The sequence below is a fragment of the Octodon degus genome, unplaced genomic scaffold (assembly GCF_000260255.1).
Source record: "Octodon degus isolate 3935 unplaced genomic scaffold, OctDeg1.0 scaffold00023, whole genome shotgun sequence".
NCBI classification, from domain to species: domain Eukaryota; kingdom Metazoa; phylum Chordata; class Mammalia; order Rodentia; family Octodontidae; genus Octodon; species Octodon degus.
In genome coordinates, this window is record NW_004524599.1 from 19,401,429 (window position 1) to 19,408,954 (window position 7,526).

The following is a 7,526-nucleotide window of genomic DNA, read 5'->3' on the forward strand; positions in this document are numbered from 1 at the left end:
AATGTATTAATTATTGAAACTGTCCTACTAATTGGTTTTGAAACTGTCTCATTCCTATTTGTTTCTCAATAAACTTATTTTTAAAAATTAAAAAAAAAACATCAGAGGAGCTTGGCTCAGGTTGTCTTGGGAATGAGTGCCACCTGGTATTACAGCAAGCAGCCTTTCCATTCAGGTTGATGCACAATGACTTGTGTGGCTCTAATGCCCAGAGCTTAAGCAGTGAAAGGCATCCATTCTGAACTCAGCTTTCTTGACTCAAATAATGGGACTATTGCTCATGGCTGCAAAACACCAGGAGAAAATCAAAGTGAGTTGCCTTAGTTTGTACTAAGAGACATCCTGCCAAATTGATAGTACAAATTCTCAAAGAACCACTGTAATTTTATATCAACCATTAATATGATAGTCATTAAACAGTCATACAATATATGTATTAATATAGAAATTTTTAAGGAAATATGCACAGAAGTCCTCCATATTAAACACAAATGTTTGTAAAGAGCTATCAATGTATTAGAAAAAACAAAGCTAGTTTACCTTAGAAATACACAAATGTATCTTAAATGAGGTAAACAAATTTTATGAAAGTTAAGGATGCTGACATAGAATACTGTTAAAATCAAAAGAAATAAATCTCCTTGGTATTCTGAAAAGCCCCTCATTCTTCATAATTTCTAGAATAATGCAAGGTAAGAGCCATGTTGAGGTCACACAGGGCCTCTCTGGTGATGCCATGCTGTGCCAGCATTTCTAGAGTCACAGTTGCCCCTCAACCAACCTCCTTAAACTTTTTGACCTATTATAAATCTAATAAAGAACAAATGTCCTTAGACTCTTCAACCCTCTCATTAACTTCCTTGCTTGGTCAAATACATATTAAGATTTAATATTCTGAGGGAAATGTACCTGGCACAGGTGAGTAAATGAAAGATTGGTCAGGTGCACACTCCAGGCAGCTTGGTGCACATGAGTTCTGAGTTGGCTCACCTGGCAAGGTGCAGCTTCCCAAGGCCTGTTTGCACCTTTAGGACTGCAGAGCTCTGTACTGCCAGAAAATAACAAATGTCAGAGTTGTCACCCTGTCAAGGAGGAAGAAGCCCTCCCCTGAGCCTCTTCTCCCTGATGTACAGCTTTCTCTCTCCCTCCACAATTATTGTATTTGTTAAAAGTTATCTGAGGTTAATTAGAATTTAATTATTTTCAGAGGAGAAAGCAGGAATAAACAGCCAGTAAAGTTTCCTTGACCAGGGTTTGTCACTTCAGAAGAGCTCTCTTCAGTTTCAAGCTGTCTCACAGAACAGGGACCAACTCCTGAGACAAAGAATAAACCCCTGCACTCTCCCCACCAGGATCTTCTTCAAACACAGGACACCACAGCTCTGGGAGTCTTTTCTTAGGTAAGTTCTGCCTGTGGACCAGCATGGGCCAGCAGTCAACTTGCTCCGCCTGCTCACTGTGGCCATTCTGGGACACTGTCACAGGTTTTCTTTATTCCTTGTATTTTCAACAAGAAATAAAATCAAAACATAAGTAGGATCTTTCAAAAACTAGTCCTGAGGATTTATTTTCAAGGAAGCATTTCTGACTCAGGCACAGTCAGAATGGTTCATCTTCTACCGATCATTCTACTTCCTCAGAAGATACTTCAAGTCACAGGTAAAAAAGATGTGAATGCAGTGATCAGAGAAAAAGTAGCACCTTCTGGCCAGAAGCACGAGCAGCACAGAACGGGGAGCCAGGCTCTTGGTCACTGCTCTCCTCTTCATTCACAGTGTGATTGTGTCGTTACCTAAAGATGCAGCCACCACAAAATAGAAATGAAATTTCTTGTGCAATAAATAAAATGAAAGCCTTCTGATATGATTATAACTTCCAGTCTCTGAGTTTGAGCACAAACATCCAGTCACAGAGGGTGTGAGGAACTTGCACATGATGTGTGAAGGGTGACTTCAAATGGAAAAGAGCAATAATTAATTCCCATGGTGCAATAAGGAGTGCTGTCTTCTGCCACTTTTCTTAGAGAATATCATTTAGAAGACTTCAATTTCTTCTTCTTCCAATCTACCTTTCTGACATCTGTGTAATACCCTTGCTAGTTTAAAACCAGTAATGTTTTGCCACAGCTCTAGACCCCTCTCTAGATGTTCAGCCACTGAGGAAGGGCATGCCTTGCTTCTGGTTGCAGTCAGAGCCCAAATACTCCAGGTACTCTGCTCAAATGTCACAGACATCCCCTGTAAAACAATATCAGACTGTCGTAGTGCCTTTGTTGGATGAAAATTAACTAACACCAATAGTCACCAAAACACCACGCAACCCAGAATAAATTCTATGTGCAAAATCAACTGCCAAAACTTCATCCTTGAGGGTGAGTTGTTATTTTTCTGCAGAACATTTAACTGTTCTATTGGATTGACTATAAAGATGCATTTCCCCTCTGTACTTATAGTCTCTTTAATGATCTTATCTTACATGCATCCTATTCTACTGAATGTTTTATCAATAATAGAAGTGACTTCCTCTTTTTTTACTTCCTTTTTTAATAAGGATATTTCAGTCAGCAGGAAATTTAAGCATCTTTCCTCAATACACAGATAGTAAATAGCATGATTCATATTTGAACCTGGAAAATCCAACCAAAGAGCTATATGGTCCTCACCACCTGCTATCTTCTTTATTTCTGGTTTCTTGGTGTCCTGGGTCTGTCTGTCCACCCATCTGTCTTAGAAATGTGGGCCTCCCAGTATCTGTATGCCTTACAGCTGTCACAGAATTCATAACAGCCCAAAATAGAGAGGAAGTATATAAATAGCAAGCATGACCCCTTTCCAAATCTCACCTCTTCATGAGTGGACTGGTCACTGTCACCTTCAGAGTTCTCAGGAGGATGTCTCTCAGGTAGAGAATGTGCACCTACCAATGCCATGCTCTATTCTCACTACACCTTTATTCAGGTTTCCTTAAGTAGATTCCAGTCTGTAAAGAAGAAACCCATGTGTTGATTATTGATTCTTTCTAACATCCAGCAAGGAAAAGTATGAACTGTTAAGGTGCTCCTTTGACAAAGAAGGAAACTAAGGTTTCCAGATGTAATGTTCTTGGCCTGAAGTCGTGTGCCAATTGATAGAATGCTGTAATCAGAACCTCTTCTCCCATGCACTTAATAAACTTAAAAATTGGGCATAACTTGGTAGTAACTTGACTTTTTATTTGATTTGACTTTATTGATTTGATAAGTAGCTTAAATATAATCAAAATATGTAAATGTTTATGATTGCGATTTTTTTTTTCTTTTTGAGACATGATTTTGCTATGCAGTTCAGGCTGCCTGTGAACTCATTTTGTATCCCAGGCTGGCATCAGACTCACAGTGATCCTCATGCCTAAGTCTCCTGAGTGCTAAGATTATAGGCATTAACCAGCACACCCAGAAAGCTTGTTAATACTACCATAGAGGTAACTAACATGGGCAGAGGAATCCAGGTTCCCAGCCTATTCCCCTGAACCGAGGGACCAGCAATCGGCACTGAAATTCTCAGAACCGTGGGAAATTAATTTGGCCTGTGGAATTCCGGTGCCTGCAGCATCACCCTACATGAAGTGAGGTAGCTGGAACCCGGCACTTGGCCTGGACAGGGGAACAAGGGTAAATCCACTCTAACAAAGGGAAACACTTCACATACCAATTTATTATTTGTTCTGCTATATAACTACAGACTTTGTTCCTGTGGTCTAAAGTATAAAGTCAATAGTCACCAAACTTTGTCAATTTCTAAATTTTACTTGCTATTATTACTATTGCTAGTGATACTACTGTATGTAGGATTTCCTATCTGCTTTAGCCACTTGTCCGCCCTTGGATGACAATATTGGGAAGTACTCAGGTCATGAGCGCCCCACAGCCCTACACCTAACAACAGAGTACAGCGCCAAACAGAAATCAACATCACACCCTCAATTAATTGGAAAAGTAGCATATTGAGACAGATACAAGCCAGGAAACTCTGACACACAGAAGATATCCCCAAAGAACAGATTCTTTCTAGAGTAACTTTATATAGTAGTGATATTGCTCCCTACTATCAAAATTTCACAAGGATTACTACAGAAATCTAAATAAAGAGTTCTTTCTGAAATAGAAACTTACAAGGCAAAGGAGCAAAATGCAACCACTCCCTAGTTTCTCTTCATGCATTTCGTCTCTCTCTGGCTGGCAGAAGTCTTTTGGTCTAAAAGAATTCCCTCCATTTACTGTCCATGTATGTCTTTGAAATCTTCATCCAAAGGAATTTTCTAAACTTTACACTTATATTTTCTCCCACTACTTTCGTAGTCTCTGCTCTAATATTTATGTCTTTTAATAGATTTTTCACTTGGTTTTTGAAGAGATGAGAGTTAAAAATCTAGTTTCATTCTTCTACATATAGATATTCTGTTTTCCCACCTAACATTATTAAAATCATTGGCTTTTCTCTAATTCCTGTACTTTGTTAAAAAGAAAAAAATGGATTAGTGGAGATGTATGGGCTTATTTCTAGAATCTCTATTCCAGTCCACTGGCATCTGAGTCTATTTTCATTTCAAAATCATGGCATTTTGACTTTGGTCTTTTAGTTTCTTTTTTGTTTTTTGTTTTCTTTGTGTGGGGGGAGGGTTGTTTTTATTTTTATTTTTTAATTTTTAGGGAAGGGTCTACAGGGTGTTCAGGATCTCACTACTAGATCAGACTCATAGTGATCCACCTGTTCACAGCTTCTCAAGAGCTGGTATTACAGGCATGTGTCACCAAGCCCAGTCTCAATTGTGGTCTCAGCATGGCCCAGGAGGGATGCAGGCACAGCAAGCCCTTGGGTTAAACCCACAGCCCCTGTGCCTGATAACAGGTGCTTTAATCTGCTGAGACATTTGGCTGGCCCTTAGTATATTTTTTAAAGACAGTATAAATTAGAATTAAAACCAAAATAAAGGAAAACAAATGACACAGAGTTTCACTTAACAAAGAAAGATGAATTTACAGTATTTGTTGCAACATAATATTATCTTCCAACCACGTATTTATATTGCCAGATATGTGCACGTAGAATTGGAAGAAGAGATTTGCTTTGGACTGCCAAAGTTTTCAAAAAGATAAGATCCCAGTTGTTGATGCTTTGCAGTATTTCCCATGCACTATGATTTTTGTTCACAAAATCTCTACCTATCCCTATCTTTAAGATTTCTACCTACATTTTCCTTCTGAATATTTAGTGTTTTTGTTTTAATATTTAAGTCTTTGAATGAATTTGACTGCATCTTTGTGCATAGTGAGAGGCAAGGGTCTAGTTTTAGCTTTCACCATGTCAAAAGACAATTTTTCCAGGATGATTTATTAAAGAGGCTATCTCTTCCAGTGAGCATATTTGGCCCTCTTATCAAAGATAAGGTGACTGACTGTGTTTGTAGCTGTGCCTGCAACTTCTACTCTGTTAATCTGATCCTGGTGTCTGTCTCTATGCCAGTGCCATGCTGATTTTATCACAGTAGCTTTATGCTACAATTTCAGGTAAGAAACTGTGATACCTCTGGCCTTTTCTTTGTTTACCAGGACTGTTTTTAATATTCTGCATCTCTTCTGGTTTCAAATGAATTTGAAGAAATTTTTCCATAGCTCTGTGAGGTATACTAATGGTATTTTAAGAAACCATGAGTTGAGAAACAAATAACAAGGAGACAGTTTCAAACCAAATTGGTAGGACAGTTTCAATAATTAACATATTGCATACACTCTTCCTAGTGGTTAATTGCTGTACAAGATGCTGACATGATATCCTATTTACAGACACCATTAGAACAAATCACTACATTCATTAAGAGAATGTAACTATATATCTATCCTAACCACTTTGAATACACAGATACAAAATGGACATTCATCTGTATACCCTTTTTTGTTAAGTTCCATTATTTGAATATTATAGGTGTGTAAACTCAGCAAAATATTCTAAAAGAGTCCAGTAGTCCATAATAGTATTGGGTCTTCTGCTTAACTGGCAATGTCAGAAATTATTGACCTGAGTCCCCCACAGCTCAACATAACAGCATGGCTTTACTTCTTATATTTCGTCTTCATACTTTTCTGCTGGATGGTTAAGACCAAGGTAAAGCAGGACCTATGCAACAAGAGTTGTAGCTTTTGAGTCTGATAAGGTCAGTGAAATCCCCTCAGGATTTATCCTGAGATCCTGTACCTCAGATTGTAGATCCTTTGTCAGTGTCAGCCATGTGGATGAGTCACGGCCATTGCTTGGCCAATGTGCTCTCTGTGAAAGCCTGAGAGAATGTTTCCTCTCCATGTGACTCTCCTTAGACACACTCTACATCATCGATCACTTTCCTCTTTGGCCCCATAATCTCCTTGATCAGAAAATTTGGGACACTACCCAGTTACATGATGTTAACAGTGAAAGTTCTCATATGTCCAGAGTCATAATTGACCTTGGAAAGCTAGGTCCAAAACGTTGGCTTTCCTTGCAGCCCTCCTTTTTCTCTAATTTTGGTCAGCAAACTTAGGTTATTAACCATCCAGAAGACAAGCGTATTGTTATTACCATATAAGTTAAGCTGTTAAGATTAACCTCACTATCTGTCTGAATATCAAACATCTAAAGCATAAAATGGAACAGGTATTTTTCATCAAGTATTGATATGTTGAACTTTAAGTCCCTACAGAAAATGATTAAGAACACTAAAAATTATAATATATTTTAAAAATAGGCATAAAGAATTACATACTTCTTATGTTTACACATAAGTCCAAAAATCTAACGATATACAACCTTGAAGCAGGACAGTCCCACAATATTCCTTTTCCTGTCTCTTGCTTTCATTCACCACCCCTTTCTTTTTGAACAACCATCTACGTGAAAGACAGCATAGCAGCAACAGGCATGTCATGACAAGCGGCCCATATTCAGAAGACCAGAATGACAGGCACTCCAAGCATGAAACTACTATTACAGATTACCATCTGCAGTACAGTTGCTTAGTTCACAGGTATCAGTATATATAAGTAGTCAGGATGAGAATCTTTCCAATTAACTGCTAAATTCAAAAATCTTCTGGAGATTTCAGGATCATTGCCTTGCCCATCTTCTACATGTAAGTGTATGGCTTGTCACTGTCAGATTTCCCAGCTCTTCTCCTTTCCCTCTCTTGATTAGTTATTCCTCGAGATCCTGCTTTCCTTTCACTGGTATTACACCTTTCTATTTGTATTTCTTCTTTTCAGTTCTTATACAAGGGAAACTATACAATAATTACACACGTGTGTCTGATTTATTTCACTTATGAGTATATCTTCAAGTGGCATCCACTTCAATATAAAGGCTTTCAGTGTATCATTCTTTATAGCCCAGTAATATTCCACTGTATAAAAATACCACATCATTTTCATCCATTCCTCAGATAATGGGCATCTTGGTTGTTTCCAACATTGGCCTGTCACAAATTATGCTGCTATACACATAGGCACACATATATCACTA